Here is a 23682-nt window from a genome sequence, read left to right on the forward strand (position 1 = left end):
TAAATGCACTACTTCCTCTAACTAAAAATATAGCTAGGGTGAGTAGGGATCATCCCAAGGAATTTTGGGTGCACTAGCAATGGAAACAATGTATAGGGTTACTAGGTCAAGTGATCAAAAGTGGATTGTTTGGTTGATTAGACTACAAACTAAACTAAACAAGTTTAATGTAAAATAAGCAATTTAAATGAAATTTAGATAAAACAAAAGAGTGAGGTCGTGGGGTCTAGAGGTCACTACTAAACATCACCATTCTAGACATTCAATGTATAATTAATGAGGGGAAACATGTGTTACAATTTGAGAGTGTGTGATTGATTGTTTCAACAAGCATGGATGACCAATTAAACATATATTGTCTAAGCAACCTAGTGAATAGCACAATTTATCAAACTAAGCCACTAATCCTTCCTTTAAGCTCATAATCCAAACACGTCACATGGTTAAAGGATAATACTACTTGTATTCATAAGCATGGAACATCAAACAACAAGCACGGATTGTCCTCCCATCTAACAACTAAGGTAACTACACTACAACTAAGCTAAGGGCATGAAAATTAAACTAAAGAAACTAAAGGAAAGGCACAATCCATCAAAACATGAGTATGAACCATCAAATAAACCACAATAGTATTCTATTAACCATTATGCCTTGACAATCTCTATATCCATAACATCAACACACATAGACATGCATTAATAACACAAAAACTAGAGATAAACACATGACCATCTATTCTAGCATACATAGACATATGGATAGAATGAAATGATAAATTGGAAGTATTAAACCACACAAATCATTGAATAAACAAGATTCATATATAAAATAAGTGTCAAGACAAGATTACAACACAAATCCCCTCAAAATACAAAGCATTGGAGTCTAGAAGGCATGCTTAGGGCTAACTCTAGCCCCAAGAAGATGTTTAGCCACTCATTGAAGCAGTCATCCAACCTTCAAGGGCTATCTCCATGGTAGGAATGACCTTTTTCTTGATGGAAACCCTATAAGAATGGAAGAACTCCCAAGAATGTATATCTAGCATCTCATCCTCTCTTTTCTTCCTCTTTAAGAATGTTTCTAAGTCTATCTCTTTGTATTATGAGATCATATGTAAAAATGACTCAAAATCCTTATATAGGTAGCTCAAGTGTCACACCCAATGGTCTGGACTCGTGCACAAGGGCTCCTCTCAATGATTGCACCATGAGCCAACTTTTAATGAGCTGGAACTTATTTTTTTTTAGACTTGAGGAGGTTCGATCGATCGAACTATGTTGAGATCGATCGATCTGTGTTGAGATCGATCGAACTTAGGTGAGATCCATTGAATGTTGCAGAGATCGATCATCCTTGGCTGGGCCTTTTTGAATAAAGACAAATCTTTGAGATATTTTGGGATTTTTGGGAAAGAGACAAAAGTGGTAGGTGAGGTGGTAGGTGTGGATAAGATCGAATCATCTCGATCGATCGAAGAGGAGTTGGATCGATCGAACATTGTAAAATCTTTTAGATAAGGACAAGGGCTTGGATCCATCTTGAAGTGTCCAGATCGATGTTGTTTCGATCAATCGAAGTAATGTTGCGATCGATCAAACTTGCTGATTTCCACACTTTGCTTCATTCTGCTTCCACTTTGCTCCTTTCTTCCATCTAGCTTGAGTTAGCTTCTTTAATGCTCTTATTTGGCTGAATTAACTTATTTTTGGAATAAGTGCCTGAAAAGGGCAATAACATGAAATTAGTCTAAGACGGGAAAATAAGATAGATAAAGGTCTTAGAATACCTAAGCTTAAGGGGTTTAATTGCGCACTTTTCAGCGCTCATCACCATTTAGCTCACATTTTGAGTTAAGGAGCAAATCTGGAAAGAAGTTAGAAAAATTGCTTCAGAGGAACTTCGATCGATCGAAGGAAGTCCCGATCAATCAAAGAAAGCTACAATCAATCAAAATAAAAGTGGTGCCAGCTCAGCAATCCGGATAAGGCCAAGAAGATATTTTCATGACACGTCTTCTTCGATCAATCGAAGTAAGTGTTTGATTGATCAAAAACCCTTCGATCAATCGAAATGACTACTGGCAATGTGCTGTCTAATTCTCGAGTACGCCTGGACTCTACCTTTTTTTTGTAGCTGCGAATTTCTACCAATCAGAGGTAATATTTTTGACTTGTTGCCTACTCAAAAAGGCTTGTAATAGATTAATTGAACCAATTTTTTTAGAGGTTCCTTAAGTAGATATTTTACCAATTATATAAATAGTTTCTCTCTCTAGAATGAGGGTTTGGTGAAGAAAGCAAGGATGAAGAAGATGATGCCAACCTCCAAGTTGACCCTTGAGGGTTCCATGGCCACTACAATGAGTGGCTAAAACCTTCTCTTGGGGCTAGAGATAGCCCCTAGGCTTGCTTCCTAAACCTAACTTTTTGTATATTTTTGGGGATTTTAGTTGTAATTGATGTTTTGACCACGAATAAATATAGATCTTACGATTTTTGCATGATTTTGTATGGATTAATGCTTTCAATTGATCATTTAATTCTATCCATATGTCTATGTATGCTAGAATGAATGTTCATGTGCTTTTCTCTAGATTTAATGAAATTGATGCATGTTTATGTGTGTTGATATTATAAATGTAGTGATGGTCAAGGCATGGTGCTTAATTGATTACTCTTGTAGTTTATTTGATGGTTAATACATATTTCTTAATGGATTGTGCCACCTCCTTAGTTTAATTATTTTAATTTTCAAGTCATTAGCATAGTTGTAGTGTAATTGCTTTAATTTCCTAGATAGGTGGGCAATCCATTCTTGTTATTTGATATTCCATACTTATGAGTGCAAGAAGTACATTCCTCTAGATTTTTGTGTGTGCACTAATTATGGTTTAATTGAATGGCTAATGGTCTCATTTGATAGTTTGTGCTACTCACTAGATTGATTAGATAATCTATGCTTATATACCACCCATGCTTAGTTTTCAATTGGTGACACACACACACACATTTTACAACATGAATTTCCCCATTAATTTACAATTGCTAGTGTTTGGTGAAGTGAAGCTTAGTGGTGAACTCTAAGCCCCAAGACCTTTCTCGCATATTATTTCCTCTAATTTCTAGATTGTCACTTAATTGCATTGTTTTCATTGAACCATTAGTTTAATTAATCAAATCAAACCCCTCTTTTGATCATTCAGCCTACTAATCCAACGTTGATTCTGAGATACCCTACCTTTCCCTTGGGACGATCCCTACTCACTATTGCTACATTAGTAGTTAGTAGTGGTAGTGGCATTCTATAAATTTAAACTTGGCCACACTTCATCACACTTTGAGCTTTGGTTGTCCTTGACGACAAAGTCCACACCATACTAAATAAGCTATAATTTAGTAACTAGCCTTCAAGGTAATCAATTGTAATATTCTAAACATACTATATACCTACACAAGATATATCTACTCAAATATTTGATTATATCAAAAGAACCATTTATAGACACTAAAATTTTAGTAGGCTTTGGTTTTGACAAATGGACCCATTAAATATAGGCCTAATATTTAATTAAGTTATTTAATTGGCCCAAACTTGGTCCACTTAAATTATTTAATTAACCCAGCTCAGATGATTAAATGGAAAGATAATTATTCCGAATAAAATATATTTGGAATAATTATTTTTAAGGATAATTATCATAATATAACCTGCCTGACCCAATTATGATTTTTTCCTTATCAGGAGAAGACACGTGTCATCATCCTATTAATCCAAGAAGCCTATAAATAAAGGCCTGGAGGAAGAAGGAAGGAGGTACACAAATTCAGAATTCAGAAGTCCAAAGACTCAGAAATCCAGGACTCACAAATTTAGAAATCCAAAAGGTCTAGAAATTCAGACACAAATTCAGAAATCCAGAAGGTCCAGAAATTCAGACACAAATCCAGAAAGGTCAAGAAATTCATAATTCAGAAATCTAGAATTCTAGAGAGAAATACAGAAACTTTGCCCAAAAGCGAAGAACACTAAGCACATCAAATCGTATCGCTTTTCATCAAATTTCATGGTGATCAACAACAAGCACATCAAATCGTGCCGTTCTTCATCTAAATTCCACGGTGATTCAAGATCAAGCTCGCGCAGCCCTTGAATCCAACCAACAAAGGAGATCGAATCAGAGGACCTTATTCTGTGTAAAGAATATTATTACAGAGGATTGTACTCCAAGTTTTATAAATTAATAAAATATTATTTTTACCCCTATTTTGTTCTTTATTTACAGACTACAAAATTTTTGTGTATAAATTTTTGGCACGCCCAGTGGGACATTCCTGCCTCTCATCTCTTTCTCCTACATCCAATCCTCAACAAATTCATCGTCAAATTCTATAACTTCCAATAAGATTCAGACGAATAGCAAGAATACCACCAAAGACATCACGGTCATGACGGACAACATCAATACCATCACAAAAGGTGGCAAGAAGGTTGCAACTTCGTCAAGTGGTACAAACACCTCTACAATTTCAATGATGTGGAGCATTGTTAAATCATTCGTTCCTGCCAAAAGACAACACGATGCGATGAGAGTCAATTCTGTCAAATCTGTCAAAGTAACAACTCAAACTCATTCCACCTTCATCTCACTGGGAGCAAGGAGGAAGGTTTCTACAACCTCAAAGGTTACTCCAGTCACAAGTTCAAGTTCAAGGTTGGTCCATTCAAGGCCAAAGATTTTTTCTGACTCCGTCACTATGCCAGTTATGATGACGAGTACTACCATGTACGAAGAGCAATTGACGATTATGGCATGTGCAATTAAAAGATTACAACACTCTCTCAAGGAGCAAGATCTGAAAATTGCCTCGCTGACAGAAAAGTAAAAATTGTGTGACGACAATGCTAAGTCAAGCAAAGGCCGAATTCCTCATTCTAATTCCATGCCAGAGAACACTCCAATTAATGATCAAAATGACGTGTCCGCCAATCCAACAATTGATGCTGCCTCCATCACCTCACTTTCTGTCCAACAACTTCAAGATATGATAATGAGTTGCATAAGAGAACAGTACTGTAGCGTTCCTAAAAGTGATCACATGTACTCAAAGCCTTACACAGAAAGAATTGACATCTTAAAAATGTTGGTTGGGTATCAACCTCTAAAGCTTCAACAATTTGATGGAAAAAGCAATCCCAAGCAACATGTCACACACTTTGTAGAAACTTGCGGTAATGCTGGTACAAACAGATATCTCCTTGTCAAGCAATTCATTCGTTCCCTCAAAGGGAATGCATTTGATTGGTGCACAAACCTCAAAGCTAGATGTATTGACAGTTGGGAGCAGATGGAACGAGAATTTCTCAACCATTTCTACAGCATTCGTCGTACTGTAAGTATACTGGAGCTTACAAACACAAAACAGATGAAGGGTGAACCCGTGGTTAACTACATCAACCATTGGCGAGCTCTAAGTCTTGACTGCAAGGATTAATTGTCTAAAATTTTTGCAATTGAAACATGTATGCAAGGTATGCGCTGGGAGCTTCTTTACATCCTACAAGGGATTAAGCCTCGCACATTTGAAGAGCTTGTTACTCGAGCCCACGACATAGAGCTTAGCATGGAAAATCATGGTGCTAGGGAAAATGTTCCTAATATACCCGACAACCTTCAAGAAGATGACAGAAGTGAGTCCGAAGAAGAAGCTAATATACTTCCTAACTCGGATGACGAAATAGCTTCATCTTTCATTATAAACATCATCTCAAATGAATTGCATCAAGAAACGCACCATGCTACAACAATGACTTCAATCGAATGTGCAAAATCACAGGGGGCATTAAGTCAAGGAAACCAAGAAGAAAATCCTCAAAGTGACGATGAGATAATCCGTGCCCTCCAGCATAAGCTTGGATTGTCGTCTGATTCTTACAAAGTTGAAGAAAATTATTCAAGTTGAAGTGCTCCCAAATACGAGCCTAAACTGTCGATGACACTCCTTAACACGAGTTAAACTATCTACCTGGAAAAAAATAAAAATAAAAAAAGCTCCTTAACATGAGCTTAAACTGTTTACCTAGAAAAAAAAAAAAAAAAAAAAAAAAAAAAAAAAAAAAAAAAAAAAATCAAGAACTCCTTCATACGAGTTTAAACTATCTCCTTAAAAAAAAAAAAATGACACTCCTTGACACGAGCTTAAACTGTCTACCTAGAAAAAAAAAATCAAGAACTCCTTGATACGAGTTTAAACTGTCTCCTAAAAATATATATATATATATATATATCTTCTCTCTATTGAACTACGTAATGACTTGATTCCTCTTTTGAGGGTACTTAGGCAGCTTAGAATTTTATTTTAAGTTCAGTACGAAGCTACCAAAAAAAAAACTCCTTAAAGTTGCAAATATGGCAAAGGGTGTTCATCACATGATATCAAAGGTGTTCGCCGCTTTAATCAACTTGGCTTGCTATCAAGATGTTACTGCAGCTCGTCACAAGATATCAAAAGGGCTCGTTGCAATTTGTCAACTTGGCTTGCTGTCAAGATGTTGTTATTCATCATACGATATCAAAAGTGCTCGTCGCACCCTGTCAACTTAGCACGCCACTGAATTGTAGCTGTAAATGAAATTTTAGCCTGTCGCCAAATTATAGCTATAAGAAAGAAATTAAACCCACTGCCAAAGTGTAGCTACAAACAACAATTGTGGTTCTTCGCCAGAATTGTAGTTGCAAAGGAAAATTTGATCCATCAGCAAAGTCTAGTTGCAAAGAATAGTTTTGCTTCGTAACCTAAACGTCGTTACAAACGAAAATATTTTCGGTTCGATGTCAAGGTGTCGCTAAAAAAATGACTTGCCTCCAAGACGTTGCTGAATAATCCGATTCGTTGCGATATCACTGGAAAGAAAAAAATTTGCTCGCCACTAGAGTGCCGTTGCAGAGGTCGGTTTGTCGTCGAGGTGTGGTTGAAAGAAATAAATAAATTTGAATTGTCACCAAGGCGTCGCTGAAGAATACAGTTCATCACCAAGGTGTTGTTGCAACAAAATTTTGACTCACCACTGAAGTGTTGTTGAAAGAAAAAAATTTTGCTCGCCGCCGAGGTGTTGCTGAAAGAAAATTTTGGCTTTCCGTCAAGGCATTGCTAAAAAAAAAATTTGCTCACCACCGAGGTATTGCTGAAAGAGAAATTTGGCTTTTCGTCGAGGTATTGCTGAAAGGAAAAAAAATTATGCTCGCCGCCAAGGTTTCGCTGAAAAAAAATAATAAGAATAAAAAATAAATAAATCTGCTTGCTGTCAAAGTGTTACTGAAATAGAAATTTGGCTTTCCGTTGAAGTATTGCATCAAGGAAAATTCATGGCGTCACCAAGGTATTGCTGAAGTAAAAAAAAAAAAAAAAAAAAAAAATCAATCACCACACAAAGGCATGGGCATGCAAGCTTTGTCTATCACATCTTTACAGCATTTGCAACAACTTCTCGTCATGGTGGTTGTTCATCATCTCTTTCTCATCTAAGAATGGTTCTATTTGGATCTTTTTATCGAAAGGTGGATCAAGTTACAAACAAGATCACGTGCTAAAAGAACGCTGCAAAAAAAAATAATAATAATAAATAAATAAATAAAACCTTTTGGATGTGTCTTCATTGCCGATGAATGTGGATAGCTATATTTATCTGCCTCTTGTGAACATGAAGGAGGACATGGTATAACCACCTTGTGTTGATAAAATCATCATCTGAAGTATTGCAAGTTCTTGCAAAATTATTGATATGTTTGAAGCTCAAGAAAATAAATTCAAATAGAGTATGTTGTCTCATGAGAATGGCAGCAAACTATGGAACCCCATTATGTGACAGTGCAATTAGAACCCCACTCTGTGATAGCGAGATTGAAGACTTGTGGATTATAGTTGTCCTCGTTGAGAAGAAAGCTTCTGGTGGAAGAGATGGATTCAATTAAATTATCGATCAAGGTTGACTGCCACAAATAAAGAAAAAGGCTTAGAGGTAAAGTTGATTGGAGTCGGTGTTGACTGCATGGAACAGCTTCTATGTCGATCTTGGATCCGTAATTGGAGAGCTGATTCTTAAAAAGTCCTGGAAAAAAAAAAAAAAAAAAAAAAAACTCCATGCCAAACCACCTCTTCACGTGGCAAGTGTGGGTCTGTTCATACAAATAAAGGCATCCATCAGTCTTTAAAGCTCCATCCATGGTTGTATGTGGGTCTTTGATCACTCCACTGTTGGTTGTAGGCGGGTCTTTAATCTGCATAGCAAAACTCCATTGACACGGGTCTTTGATTAGGTATAGCGAAAAACTAGCGAACGAAAATCTCTATTGGCGATCATGGTTGAAAACAAAATAAGTGCAAGAACTTGACTGTTTTGTCAAGGTGATTCCAATCTCTGCTTCTGTTGAGGAAAAAAAAAAAAGGAGAGAAAAATCATATCGATTAATTGTTTGAGCAGAGACCGTAATCTAACAAGTCTTCAGAGGCTTTGGAATTGATGGCAAACCCTATAACATTGGTGGTATATATAGGAAACAAAATACCTCCTATTTGTATTAGGATTTGTATAATTCAGTTCAAATAGAAAAGGAAAATTTCAGTCCAAAGTTGGATAGAAAAGTAAAAGAAGAAATCTTACAATCCAAAGTTGAAAAATAAATAAATAAATAAATTTGGATAAGTAGGATACTTCAAGTCCCACTTAAAAAAGGAGACAAGTCCTATCAAACTTGGGACTTGAAGTGGGGGCAATTTGTAGATACTAAAATTTTAGTGGACTTTGGTTTTGACAAATGGACCCATTAAATATGGGCCTAATATTTAATTAAGTTATTTAATTGGCCCAATCTTGGTCCACTTAAATTATTTAATTAGCCCAACTTAGATGATTAAATGGAAAGATAATTATTCCTAATAAAATATATTTGGAATAATTATTTTTAATGATAATTATCATAATATAACCAGCCCGGCCCAGTTATGATTTTTTTCTTATCAAGATAGGACACGTGTCATCATCCTATTAATCCAAGAAGCCTATAAATAAAGGACTGAAGGATGAAGGAAGGGGGTACACAAACTCAGAATTCAGAAGTCCAGAGACTTGGAAATCCAGGACTCACAAATTCAGAGTTCCAGAAGGTCCAGAAATTTAGACATAAATTCAAAAATCCAAAAGTTCCAGAAATTCAGACATAAATTTAGAAATCCAAAAGGTTAAGAAATTTAGACACAAATTCAGAATTCAAAAATCTAGAATTCTAGAGAAAAATACAGAAACTTTGCCCAAAAGCTAAAAACACCAAGCACATCAAATCATGTCGTTCTTCATCAAATTTCACGGTGATCAACAACAAGCACATCAAATCATGTCGTTCTTCATCCAAATTCCATGGTGATTTAAGATCAAGCTCGTACAGCCCTTGAATCCAACCAACAAAGGAGATCGAATTAGAGGACCTTATTTTGTGTAAAGAATGTTATTACAGAGGATTGTACTCCAAGTTTTATAAATTAATAAACTATTATTTTTGCCCCTATTTTGTTCTTTATTTGCAGACTACAAAATTTGTGTGTACACCATTAAATAGATTTTAATTAATTCTAGATTTCAAAACTTAATTAAAATCTCTAGATTTCAAAACTTATCCAAAAATTTCTCAAATTCACATATGTTGAAGATCATAACAAGGCCTAATTTAATATTACATTACAAGTTAATTTCATGCTAGATACATCCATGTGAATTAAATTTTCATACAATAAAATGATTAAATAAAAGTCTCAATACTTATTCAAATGTTCTCAATTTAATATATGTTAATAAACATATCAAGGCCTAATTTAATTACATGTCACAATTTAATTCTAAGCTATATACATCCATGTGAATAAATCTTATACAAGAAATAATTAAATTAAATTTCTAGATTTAATACAAAGGCATGCAAACAAGTTGTATAAGCATGGCAAGTACTCAATACAACACATACATAATCCTAAAACATCCCCTACCTCAATTTGAGATGAAATCTCAAAACCCACCGAAACGGAACCGCTCCGAATCGTACGAAATTTCGGGGTTTTGTCAGGGACAACAAGGTGAACATTAAACCTTAAGGAGGTCACACCAAAATCCAAACTTGGACTCAAACCCGAACTTGAAAAATAGCCAAAACGAGATTCCAATCAGTTGGAATCGAAGGCCTCGCCAAAGCCAACATTAAAGCCTAAGACATCGCTGAAAACTTCCAAGGGAAAAGAAAGGTGGGAGCCCAAGGCTGCCATGGCTGTCAGCCAAGAGAGGGAGAAGATGATCTAAAATATCCCACTCACCCCCTATTTATAGAAAAACTCAAAAAGTGCCCCGAACAGGTCCCACCCGACCCGAAAAGTGAAATTTGAGCAAACGCGCTCAAACGGCAAAACATCGTGAACAAAAAAAATGAACCAAAATGAGAAAAAATGAACAACAAAAGAAACAGTGTCAAAAACTGAGTCCCGAGTAGAGAGATATGCCCCAAACAAGTTCGGCAGCAACTAGGGTCAAAAACCTAAAAACTGGTGAGATCGACCACAAGACAATTCTAAGAGTACATGACTCAACAAAATGTAAAAATGAATTCCGTACGAGGATCCAGGCCCCAAGGAGACACTTTGCAATTAACTTTAATTAATTGCACAAAGGTCCCTACACAAAAGGATAACTGCGCAAGTGACCCAAATAAAAATATCTTCCAAAAGATATTTCTTAAAACCCCCAAATCAAAATATCTTGAAAAGATATTTATGAAAAACACCCCAAGAAACAAAAATGTTTCTAAAGAATCTTTTCATCCACGCCCTTGCCGAAAAAAGAAACAACCGGCGAACTTTTCTCCAAAAATAAAGCTACGCATGACAAGGAAACCAACAAGAATGAAAGCACGTGAAGTCAAAAATCAACTCCGACCACAAAGAGTGAGGTTACGCGAAAGGAAATTTCAACGAAAAAAACTCATCCATAAAAATGGAGAAAAAGGAAAGGAAAGAAAATGATCGGATCATTACAGATCCCAAGGTGGTACCTTAAGAACGGAACCCATGTAAGGCTAGCATCCTTAGATGTTACACAAAAAAAAAAAAAAAAAAAAAAAAAAAAAAAAAAAAAAAAAAAAACAACCTCACCTGCAGGATCTGAGTCACTCCAAATTTTAGGAAATTCCAATTGTCACTGGAAACAAAAAGAAGTGATTATTCCAACCCTTGTCGCTGTCAGGAATTCCGGTGATGAGATTTGTCTTCTTAGTTCTACAATGAAAGTACCAAATTTTTTTTAATTTCATGGGATAATAGCAGTGCAGGAACTGATTCACTGTTAGGCAACCATTGCCACATGCTCCCCAAAGAACTAGACAACCTACAATAATCCTCTATAAATTGGGGGCAACATGAGAATGGGCTATTTTCAGATGGCAAAGTAAATCCTTTACAAAGGGATGAACATGAAAACACAAACCAGCAGTGAGGCAAACTCAAAAAAGCAGACCTCGCATAGACAAGGTGAAGAACACCTCTCCTCTGGTTCTGACTTTCGGAGATGGATAGTGGAAAAGATTGAATATTTAAATTTAAAATTGTGTAAATTACCATAAAAGGATTCTCCTTCACTTGGAGGCTTTTTGGTGGAAGCAATCCTAGGTACTGAGATACAATCAACACTTGAGTCTCCAACATATTCGGGATCCAACTCTTCAACATATTCAAAGCCAGAGCCTTGAGAGTCAAATTCAACATCCAATTCTTTTTCCTGTAGAGAAATGATGTGTGACGACCCTGGATTTTTCAACCCAGTGTGCCTGTGATGACCCGAAATGGATCCAAAATGCGGAAGTAAAAGATAGAACAATAGGCTGTAGAGATAAAATACTCCTCTAAGACACTAATGTGACCCTCAATTAGGTCACGAAACCCAAAGGAAGAAAATGCGGAAGTAACATTTCAAAAATGGATAAGAATGAACCTAGGGGCAAAATGGTCATTCCACGCTAAAATGGGTGCCACCGTGAACACCATTGGAAAGACAACAAAAAATTAATAAGAATAGACTCAAGAATCGCATGATTCAGAGTCCGGACGACAAAGATATGAAGTTCTGAAGTCGAAGGAAGGGAAACCCTATCCCGGTTCGAACCAAAAACAGACACTACCTTACTTAAACTCAAATATCTTGATCTACAAGAATAATATGAATCTCTAATTAGTACCATTGGAAAGCTTATTTTGACGCGATCAATTTAGACTCAAGAACGGACCAATTCGGAGTTAAAACGAAGAAGATATGATGATTTGAAGTCGGAGGTGCAGTGCTGAACCAAGACACACACATCCGTGAACAGTACCTCGAGCGCTCAAACAAGGACTTCGAGCGCTCAAAAATTGCCCCAAGAATTCTACCCAAAGTTAGAGCGCTTGAACCCCCTTTAGAGCGCTCAAACTGCTAAAAGCTTAGCAGAAATCTGAGTTTGAAATGTGATTTTGAGGACATTCTGGGCCTTTTTGAGAAAAACACAAAGAAGAAACTACCCTCAAAATCATGATTTCTAGCCAACCATGCCAAAAGAAAATTTTATTTTTCATGATAAAATCCCAAAATGCCCTTATGCTCGGTTTAGGCTCAAAACGGCAAAAATGTGAATTTGCACCAAACATACATTTGACCCCAAATGCACTTCTAGGCTGAAACGAATATGTACACAAATGTAATAAGTGATTTTGAGCGAGCGGGAATGGTCCGCGGCTCCCAGAAATGGTCGAGTCAAAATCCGACCCCCCAATGGCCAAAAAGGCGAAAATGAATTTGAAATGGGTATTTTGAAAACCAAAATTAACAAATGATTGGAAATTACCATTTAACCCTTGGCCACACTTCATGCATGATTAATGAGATCCTACGGAAGAATCAAAACAGAATTCTCACACCCGATGCAAACATAGTGAGACAAAACTTATCATTTTTTCAATATTTTCATAATATTTCATGAAGTCAAAGCTACATAGAATACAAATACATGTCATTGGCCTTCGGCCTCATCTCATTCATGTCAAATACATTGTAAGGAGTGTACTCATGTACACATTACATATATGGAATCAAATATACACGTTTTGTCAAATAAGACTACAATTGACATTCCGAGCAAACATTCACAAAGATGGAAGTCTTCAAGTCCACAAGTCATCCAAGCATAATGGGAGTCTCAACTTTAATTCTTGTACCTGAAATATGTCCCAGTATCGTAGGGGTGAGTAACATAAAGCTACTCGTAGGAAATGAGCATGCATCGACCTACGTTTTACAAGTTTGCATGATTTAATTATTGTGGTTCATTCCACCTAACGTCTATGTCAAAGGTGAGACTCAAGGAGCATCCTAGCTACCTAAGATCATTTCTAGCATCAATCACCTCTTTCATGCAATTTTAGCAACATAGGGTCATGCTTACACAAGGCAACAACATAGAAGCATGCTTTCACAAAGCAACAACATATAGATTCTCAAGGTAATCAACTTAAAGTCTAAAATGCAACATCAACTAAATATAACAATTTAGTATAATTAGAATATCTTATACCACACATCAAGACATACGTTCTTTAGGTTATCAACTAGAAATCTAAAAGTGTGTAATCAACTAAATATAGCAATTTAGTATGGATGTACTTTACAACATCAAAATGATTCACAAAAATCATAAAACATAGATGTACTTAACAACATCAAAATGATTCATTAAAATCATAAACATGGATGTACTTAACAACATCAAAATCGCTAATAACCAAAACCACAAGTTACAATATAAACATGATTGTTAACTTGGAATTGAATGCGAAAACAAATAGTGGAAGACTTGGACATCTAAGCTCGGAATTCTGCCGAGACCTCAATGGTTATTCCGGGCACTAACCCGCAGGGAAGACCACCCTAAGTGCGCACTATCTCAATGACTTAAAGGACTCACGTCCCCGTACTAGAGCCAAACCGTAGCCATCTCAACTTAACAATGTTCCAAGATTCCAAAATTAAACCAAATAAGTTCACAACTTATACATAACTTATATAATGCATGAAAACACCTTCCATGCAGAAGTAGGTTGAAACCACACAATCCATGCCTTAGAGTTTCAATTCTAAAATGACATACATAATGTCAATTACAAAGTGTGCAATTCACTACACATGTCATCAATATATTCCATAAAGAAAACATGTTCTCATAAATATATATATAACAACAAAGTTGTCCAATGCTCAAAACACAACAAAGTGAATACATAATAAGTTCAAGTCCATGATTTGAATATAGAAACAACTTCTAAAATACCAATAGATCCATAGAGCCATTAGATAGAATTTAATTAAACAAGATAATCAAATTCTCTAGATTTCAAATCAAATTCGAATAACATCAAATTAATATATGTTAAACAACATAGCATGCTCATTACATATATCAAATCAAAAGTATCAAATGAGCAAGATAGCATCATATAGAATTTAATTAATTTAAATTAATCAAATCTCTAGATTTCAAAGGTGTTACTCAAGAATTGACTCTAAAGGGGAGGTGAATAGAGTTAATGGCCAATTTTCGCAAACTACAGAAATACAATTTCTAATCAACAGTATAACCAATTATGCAATAAACAAGTTATGAAAGTAATCAATTTAGCACAATTGTAAAAGAGATAAGGGACAAGAGATTGCAAACAATAACACAGCGATTTTTGCGAGGTTCGGAAACTCCTACTCCTCGGCTCAAGATCCCTCTTGAGACTTCCCAAATTCCTTAGAGTTTCTCCTTAATGGTAGAGAGCAAACCTTCAATTGAAACAAGACCTTGCTTCTCTTTCTTCCTAGAAGAACACCCTTCTCCTAGGCTTCCTTTTGGGTCACACCAACCCTTTACAGTATCCTTGCTAAGAGACCACCTCTCTTAGTTTTACATAGGCCACACCAGCCCTTACAATTTCTTTGCTAAGAGAAACTCTTCCTTTTAGGCTTACAGCAGATTTGTAGATAGAATTTGTAGTACAAGAAATCCTCTCAAGAACTAATACAAATCAAACCTCACAATAGAGTATATATGAAATAAAGTGAAGCTCAAACTCTGAGTATGAAATGTATGAGAGATGATGAGGAAAATGCAGAACAAAAGCTCTGATGAAATACTAGAATAAAAGTTCAGCAAAGGCTCACGAAATGCTCTCTGAAGTTCACTCTGATTCAACTATGGAAGCTTGTATATGAGATAAAGATCGATCTTTGAACAGAGGCTCTATGAGTGAGTATAACCAGAACAAAAGCTCTGTATAATGGTAGAGCCAAAAGCTCTCTTTGATGCAATATAATGTCTCTAAAAAATGGTCAACTAATTCAGTAGACAACCCCTCTATATTTACAGAATTTCATAGCTCAACATAGCTGTTAGAAGTGGTTAGAGGAAATAAATGCAGAAAAAATTGCCGTTGTAATTCAAAACCCTCAAAGGAGCCGGCTCTTTGCAAAAGTGGAGGCTGCTCAATTTTAAATGGAGGCGGCTCCATTAAAAAAGTGGAGTAGGCTCTTTTTTCTAAAATGGAGACGGCTCAATAGAAAAATTGAGCCTTCTTTAGTTTTGTAGAGCCCTCTCTACTTTCCTGAGCCTTCTTTAAAAAAGTGGAGCAGGCTCTTTTTCTAAAATGGAGACGGCTCAATAGAAAAATGGAGCCTTCTCTAGTTTTGTAAAGCCTTCTCTACTTTCCTAAGCCTTCTCTAATTTTGTAGAGCCTTCTTTAGTTTTTCATTGAGCCTTCTCTATTCTTTGAGCCTTCTCTAATTTTTCATTGAGCCTACTCCATTGGCCTTGAGAGAGCTGGCTCTATTTCTTATAGAGGTTGCTCTTGCTTCATGAAGGCTGCTGCTAAATTGGATTGGACAGAAAAAAGTGCATGACTTCAAATGGACATAACTCAGTCCATGAAACTCCAAATGAGGTGAAATTTTAGTCTAAATTTACTTTCTTGAAGTCAGCTATCTAAATCCACCAGCCTTGCTTAAAAATTCCAACCATAGAAAAAGTTATGGCTGTTTAAGTGCAACCTGGTCAGAATTTTCGCAGAGCAAAATCAGGTTTTTTGTGAAGCTCATATCTCAGTCATTTTTAATCCAATTTAGGTGAAATTTGAGTCTAAACTCAAGGGCTCGAAGTCAGCTTTCCAATGCCACTGGTCTTGTGTAAAAATTCCAACTACATAAATAGTTATAGTAGTTTTAGTGCAAGCTGGTCTGAAATTTTTCTGGGCTGAAAATTGTTTCTTTGAGATATCCATCTTTCTAGCACCTAGGACTTTGATGAATGATTCAATTTTGTTCAAGGCCTGTTTCTAAGAGTCTAGGTACATATGAAGATGATAAATTTCAAGTGCATTGTGTCCTAGAGTCATTTACCAAATTTTGGCAACAAAGGCTTTAAAGATGAAAAATTAATTCAATGCCTTTTCCTTTTCTTTTTAAAGACCAAAATAAATGTTATGATTAATGTGCATGGTCTTAGCATTTCTAGCTTAAGTTGTGAGTTCTTTCAAAGCTTATGCAAGCTTGAACTAACTCATTCTTAGCAAAGACTTCATATGTTAAATATATATGTATTGAAGTTCATAGTCTAATACGAATGATGTAGGAGTATATAAATGATGTATGATATGCATGGTCCAATAGAGATGAGCTTCAAATGAATTCATAAAGACTTTGACATTGAATCTTAAGCTCTCACCATCCTATCTACCATTTTCTTCATTCTTTGACCATGATCGTTTAGGCTTGATGAAAACTTTCTTTCTTTCTTTGAAATGCTTTGTGTGATCTTTGAAGTCCGAGTTCTTCTTTAATTTCTTGCACTTTGATGCTTCCTTGAATCCATTGCTTGAGTGTTTGGAATGCTTGAAATAAAACTTCTAGCTCATCATTGAGGATTGAATGATTGATCAACTATACTTCACTCAATGAAAATATTAGTACATAAACATCATTAATGGTTTGTAATCATCAAAACATAAGATTGACCTTTAGATAAAATCCTTAGGCCAACAATCTCCCCCTTTTTTATGATGACAAAACATTAATGTGTTTATTGTCAAAGTGGAGTTACATTTGAAAGAATGCTCCCCCTATCAATATGCATATCTTGAATATCATAGCATGCTTGATTTTACAACAAATATTTTAGACATTAAAGTGTATTAGACTCCCACTTTCAATATGCATCTAAAATAAGTGAAAAGCAATATACGCATAAGGATAACAAGCAGAATGAATCACACATCTTTCTCCCCCTTTGTCTTCTCAAAAAGGTGGGAGGATAAAGTAGTTACTTGCCATTTTATTAAATAATAGAGAAAAATGAAATATATATAGGGCAATGAAGATATATAAATAGCAAAGATTTCATTTTATAAATAGCAAATTTCAATACATAAGAAGAATGTTGACACAGATGCCATCTGGAGGAGGATTGGGATCACTAGGGCCAGATTCATGATCATGGGTAAGTTGAGTACTCCTATTTTGGCTATAAGAAGGATTCTTTATACGTGAAGAAGAAGCTATAGAATAAAAATTTTGAATGCTCCAGAAACACTCAAAATAGCAATTTAATAGAAGTAAAAGTTAAAAACCCAAGCATTTGTGCAAATAAAAACTAATTTAATTTGCACATCCAGCCATAGTTTTAAGAGCAAAGAGAATGCATACTTAAAACCCCTTAAGACAATTGTTGAGTAACAAGGTCAATAGACAAGGAATTGATAAAATTAGCCTTGAAATGGAAACCTAATATGGAACTTGAATGGAATCACAGGAAAACTTACAATTTAGAGCATAGATTCACAAAACAAGCCCAAAATTTGTGTTCAAATCACCACATGATATTTCTGGGATTATGAGGGTTTGACAAAGAAGGATTTAAGATAGAGTGCAAAGAGAGAATCATGCTTAAATAATGGTGACTGGGAATATCAAAGAGGCATGAATTTAAGAGGAAAAGTAAATGAGTCTTACCTTAGAGGATGAACTTAATATTAAATGAAATTGGAGATTTAATTCATATACTCATTTAATAGTGAAGATTTTAAGAACAGATGACTGAATATATAAATTAAAAGCAAGTAGTGATGGATTAAAAATTGAGATGAGTGAGAAATTAATCACTAAAAATCATTTAAAAGGCAAGAATCATATGAATTTAAAGATAATTTTGATAAAGGAAGCTTACTTATAAAGATGCCCAACAAGAGTCCTAGCCGAGATGCTTACCCACTGTTGCTTTTTGGAAAGCTTTCTGGAATGATTCAATCTTGAAAGCTCAAAATAGGAAGTGTCAAGACCTGTATCTAACATCAATGATGGAGCTCACAGTTGTTGGAATCTGCCATCATGTTGGTGATGCTACAGCTGTGACCGAATCAATTTGAGAGACTGAAACTTGCTTGGTCAAAGTTTTGCTGCACTGATATGAAGCTAAAGAGTAGCTCGGTTGGTACTGGAATTAATGGAACTTAAATGAACCTTGAGTTCTTAGTCTATGTTACTGGAAGTTCCAACTGAGATGTAATACAGGAACATGTTGAGAGCAATATAGATAGGCAACATTGTGGGAACCGGCTCACATGTTTATAGAGCCGGCTCAATGAATTTCTATAAAGCCGGCTCTTAGTGAATGGAGCTGGCTCTTGTTTGATGCACTTATGGAGTCGGCTTTTCTAGTTTCTAGAGCCGGCTCTATGGTTGGTTATGAGAGATACAGAGAGATCCCGAGAGTAAAAAAAAATATGCAAGTTTTGGGAGCTGGCTCTTGTTTTTATAAAGCCTGCTCTCTTAATTTATAGAGCCTGCTCTTATGTAAAGGGAGCTGGCTCTTTCTTAAAATTTTTGAGATCCCGAGAGCATGCAATTTGATACCATTTGTGGAGCAGGCTATGCTTTGTGTTGAGATAGCTCTTTTTTTTTACTTTTTTTTTTTTTTTTTTTTAAAGAAACAGCTCTACTCTGAATGGAGCTGGCTCTACTGCAGTTTGTTGGTTCATCTTCTCACAAAAGCTCAGAGGTTAAGTAATTCATTTCACAATTTAATTTCAGCCTCAAAATCTGTTATAGACCAGTTTCTGTAGAAACTCTGCACTCAGGGACAAAACTGTAAAATCACTGCACCACTGCATTGAATTCGAAGCCCTCAGACATATTTCATGTTAATTCACTTGCTCAGATAGTAATTACATCAAGATAAGCATGGTATACAATTTTCATAGTTTGAATTCTAGATTTTCAGGCCTTAAACCTTAACAGCTTAGGTTTACTAGGCCAAACTTCAAGTTGGTCAGTTTTGATGTGAATTCTGAACTTCACTAGCCTCTATTCAACTATAGACACTTGCTAGAATGATTGACAGATGAATCACAACAAGATATTAACACTTCCTTACATAAATCAGAGGCTGAACCAGAAAATAAGCTTAAATGAGGGTTAGGGATATGAAAAACTTACTTCAACTCAACTTTATTCAAGTGAGCACCTCCTGCAGATGTAAACATGATATAAGAGCTTATTTAAACCTTCTTCAAGCTAAGATAGTGATTCCAGCAAATTTAAGTCCTTCCAGACACCTTCTGCACCAGATTTTCAGTTTATTAGGCATCCATCATCACTTCAATGTATTTTACATTTGCTCATTGAATTCTGAGAATGTATTCAGCTTTCATTCTTGATTAAGAACTCAGGAAATCATGTGTTCATATGGCCTCTTGAGACACTCTCATTTAGCTTTCTTTTCTAGGATTTTCTTATTACTTTGAGGCTCACCCTTTCAATTTGCTATAACAGCCTTTGTATAGACCACACACTTCCAACCCTTAGGAAAGCAATATACATTCTCATTCTTCATTTTAATGAGATGGCTCTTCCAATGAGATTTATTCCTCAAGTTGAACAACCTCATTTTCTATATGCATGGAAGTGACACAATTAAGTATAGATAAAACATTTAAGATCCCAAAAGCATATAGATGAATTTTTATATATTGCTACTTTAATACATTTGATAAGGTTCACATGAAATAGTATTGATGGTCTATATTAGATAATGTATGCTTTCATTTGATGACATATCTTCCAATAAATCTATCACAAAGATTGGGCATAGTAAATCTAAAGATCATTTGAAAGATAGAGAATCATTTCATGTTAGCATGTTCATAACTCATATAAGAGAATCACTTCATGTTAGCATGTTCATAATTCATATACCAAAACAAACTACTTTTATGCAAAATATCAAAACATAGACATTTTTACATCTATTAGGAACAAGTAGCATATCAAGAGCGTCATGTTTAGAATTTCATGATTGAATTCTTCATATAAAAGTATATTAATGAGAAAGGAATTATTTATCCATGGTACTAACTCCATTAGCTTGGAAGTTGTTTCAAAGTGATGCATCATTTAATCCTTGATTGATGCCATCAAGTAACCCTATAAGAAAGGGTTGCATATTCTTCTTTTGGTACCTAAATTTTCTTGGGCCCATATAAGTTAGGCAATGGAACATAAGTTCCTTTTGGAACCCAAACCTTCTTTGACCTCAACTTCTTTCTAAATGGACAATCATGAATTTTGTGTCCTAACCTCTTACAATAATTGCATTTAAAGGAATGGGTACCACTTTTGACAAAGTGATCATACAAAGGCTTTCTTCTTCTCAACAAGCATGCATCTTTAGTATGAAGATCATGTCTTATCTCATTTTTGAAATAGACAACTCTTTGATTTCCAAGTATAGAACTTAAGTTCTCTTTTCCTTTGGTTGTCTTTGCTAAAGTGCCATTTTGATCATCAATGATTTCCTTTGAAAAATTATACTCGAAAACACAATCAATTGATGGTGGCTCTAAAGATAGTACATTATCCTTTTCCTATTTCAAGGATTCATTTTCAAATTGGATCTTTTGTAATTCTTGCACAAGATAATGGTTTTTCATTTTCAAAGAATCATTTTCCATTTGGACTTTTTCATGTCTTTGAGAGAGATTGTGATTTTCCTTTTTAAGAGAAAAACATTTCACAATCATTTTATCTAGCACACCATGTAACTCTTTAAACGCATCAAGTAATTCATTATGTGCATCAACTAGTTCATTATAAGAGGCTTCTATATCAAAAAATTCATGATTAGAATTTACCTCACCTTCATCGGCCATGAGACAAAGTTTGTCCAACTCTTTAATGTCACTTGCTTCTTTGCTAGAAGCTTGGAGAGCAATACTCTTCTTTTGAGTTGCTTTATTTACTTCACTATAGGAAGAAGAGTAAGTTCTACTAAGAAAATTCAAATGATTAGTAATGTTAGTAGAACTAGAATACATCTCACTAACTAATTCATTTTCATTTATGATGGAAGCAGCATCCTTTTCAATAAGCATAGGCATATATGATTCCTCACCATTAATTGATCCTCCATAGGCTAATTCAAGTGAGTTCCAAATTTCTTTAGCCGTTTTATAAAAGATAATCTTATTGAACTCATTTTTACTTAATGCACAATAAAGATGGCATATCGCTAAAGTATTACATTGTATTAATCTATGATCATTTTCATCCCATTCACCTTTTAATTTAGGAATTTCATTCCCTTCAATAACTTTGGTTGGGATATGACCACCATTTTCAACACTTTCCATCAATCAATATCAATACTTTTTAAGAAGGCCCTTATTCTAATTTTCCAATAAATATAATCATTTCCATCAAAACAAGGAGGTTTATCAATGGGATAACCTTCTAAGTGTGTGATACTACTATTATTGGCCATGATCGTACTCTAAGACGGTCAAATACTTTAATAGAGTTTAGGCTCTGATACCAATTGTTATTCAAGAATTGACTCTAAAGGGGGGGTGAATAGAGTCAATGGCCAATTTTCGTAAATTATAGAAATACAATTTCTAATCAACAGTATAACCAATTATGCAATAAACAAGATCTGAAAGTAATCAATTTAGCACAATTGTAAAAGAGATAAGGGAAAAGAGATTGCAAACAATAACACAGCGATTTTTGCGAGGTTTGGAAACTCCTACTCCTCGGCTCAAGATCCCTCTTGAGACTTCCCAAATTCCTTAGAGCTTCTCCTTAATGGTGGAGAGCAAACCTTCAATTGAAGCAAGACCTTGCTTCTCTTTCTTGCTAAGAGAACACCCTTCTCCTAGGCTTCCTTTTGGGTCACACCAACCCTTTACAGTATCCTTGCTAAGAGACCACCTTTCTTAGTTTTACATAGGCCACACTAGCCCTTACAATTTCTTTGCTAAGAGAAACTCTTCTTTTTAGGCTTACAGCTGATTTGTAGATAGAATTTGTAGTACAAGAAATCCTCTCAAGAACTGATACAAATCAAACCTCACAATAGAGTATATATGAAATCAAGTGAAGCTCAAACTCTGAGTATGAAATGTATGAGAGATAATGAGGAAAATGCAGAACAGAAGCTCTGATGAAATACTATAATAAAAGTTCAGCAAAGGCTCACGAAATGCTCTCTGAAGTTCACTCTGATTCAACTATGGAAGCTTGTATATGAGATAAAGATCGATATCTGAACAGAGGCTCTATGAGTGAGTATAACCAGAACAAAAGCTCTGTATAATGGTAGAGCCAAAAGCTCTCTTTGATGCAATATAATGTCTCTCAAAAATGGTCAACTAATTCAGCAGACAACCCCTCTGTATTTATAGAATTTCATAGCTCAATATAGCTGTTAGAAGTGGTTAGAAAAAATAAATGCAGAAAAAATTGCCGTTGTAATTCAAAACCCTCAAAGGAGCCGGCTCTTTGCAAAAGTGGAGGCGGCTCAATTTCAAGTGGAGGCGGCTCCATTAAAAAAGTGGAGCAGGCTCTTTTTCTAAAATGGAGACGGCTCAATAGAAAAATAGAGCCTTCTCTAGTTTTGTAGAGCCTTCTCTTCTTTCCTGAGCCTTCTCTAAAAAAGCGGAGCAGGCTCTTTTTCTAAAATGGAGACGGCTCAATAGAAAAATGGAGCCTTCTCTAGTTTTGTAGAGCCTTCTCTAATTTTGTAGAGCCTTCTCTAGTTTGTCATTGAGCCTTCTCTATTCTTTGAGCCTTCTCTAGTTTTTCATTGAGCCTTCTCTATTCTTTGAGCCTTCTCTAATTTTTCATTGAGCCTGCTCCATTGGCCTTGAGAGAGCTGGCTCTATTTCTTATAGAGGCTACTCTTACTTCATAAAGGCTGCTGCTAAATTGGATTGGATAGAAAAAAAGTGCATGACTTCAAATGGACATAACTCAGTCCTTAAAACTCCAAATAAGGTGAAATTTGAATCTAAATTTATTGTCTTGAAGTCAGCTATCTAAATCCACCGGCCTTGCTCAAAAATTCCAACCATAGAAAAAGTTATAGCAATTTAAGTGCAACCTGGTCAGAATTTTCGCAGAGCAAAATCAGGTTTTTTTGTGAAGCTCATATCTTAGTCATTTTTAATCCAATTTAGGTGAAATTTGAGTCTAAACTCAAGGGCTTGAAGTCAGATTTCCAATGCCACCGGTCTTGTGTAAAAATTCCAACTA

The sequence above is a fragment of the Cornus florida genome, unplaced genomic scaffold, assembly GCF_030987335.1.
Source record: "Cornus florida cultivar Cherokee Brave unplaced genomic scaffold, ASM3098733v1 CherokeeBrave_3.0.0_Hap2_Chr07, whole genome shotgun sequence".
NCBI classification, from domain to species: domain Eukaryota; kingdom Viridiplantae; phylum Streptophyta; class Magnoliopsida; order Cornales; family Cornaceae; genus Cornus; species Cornus florida.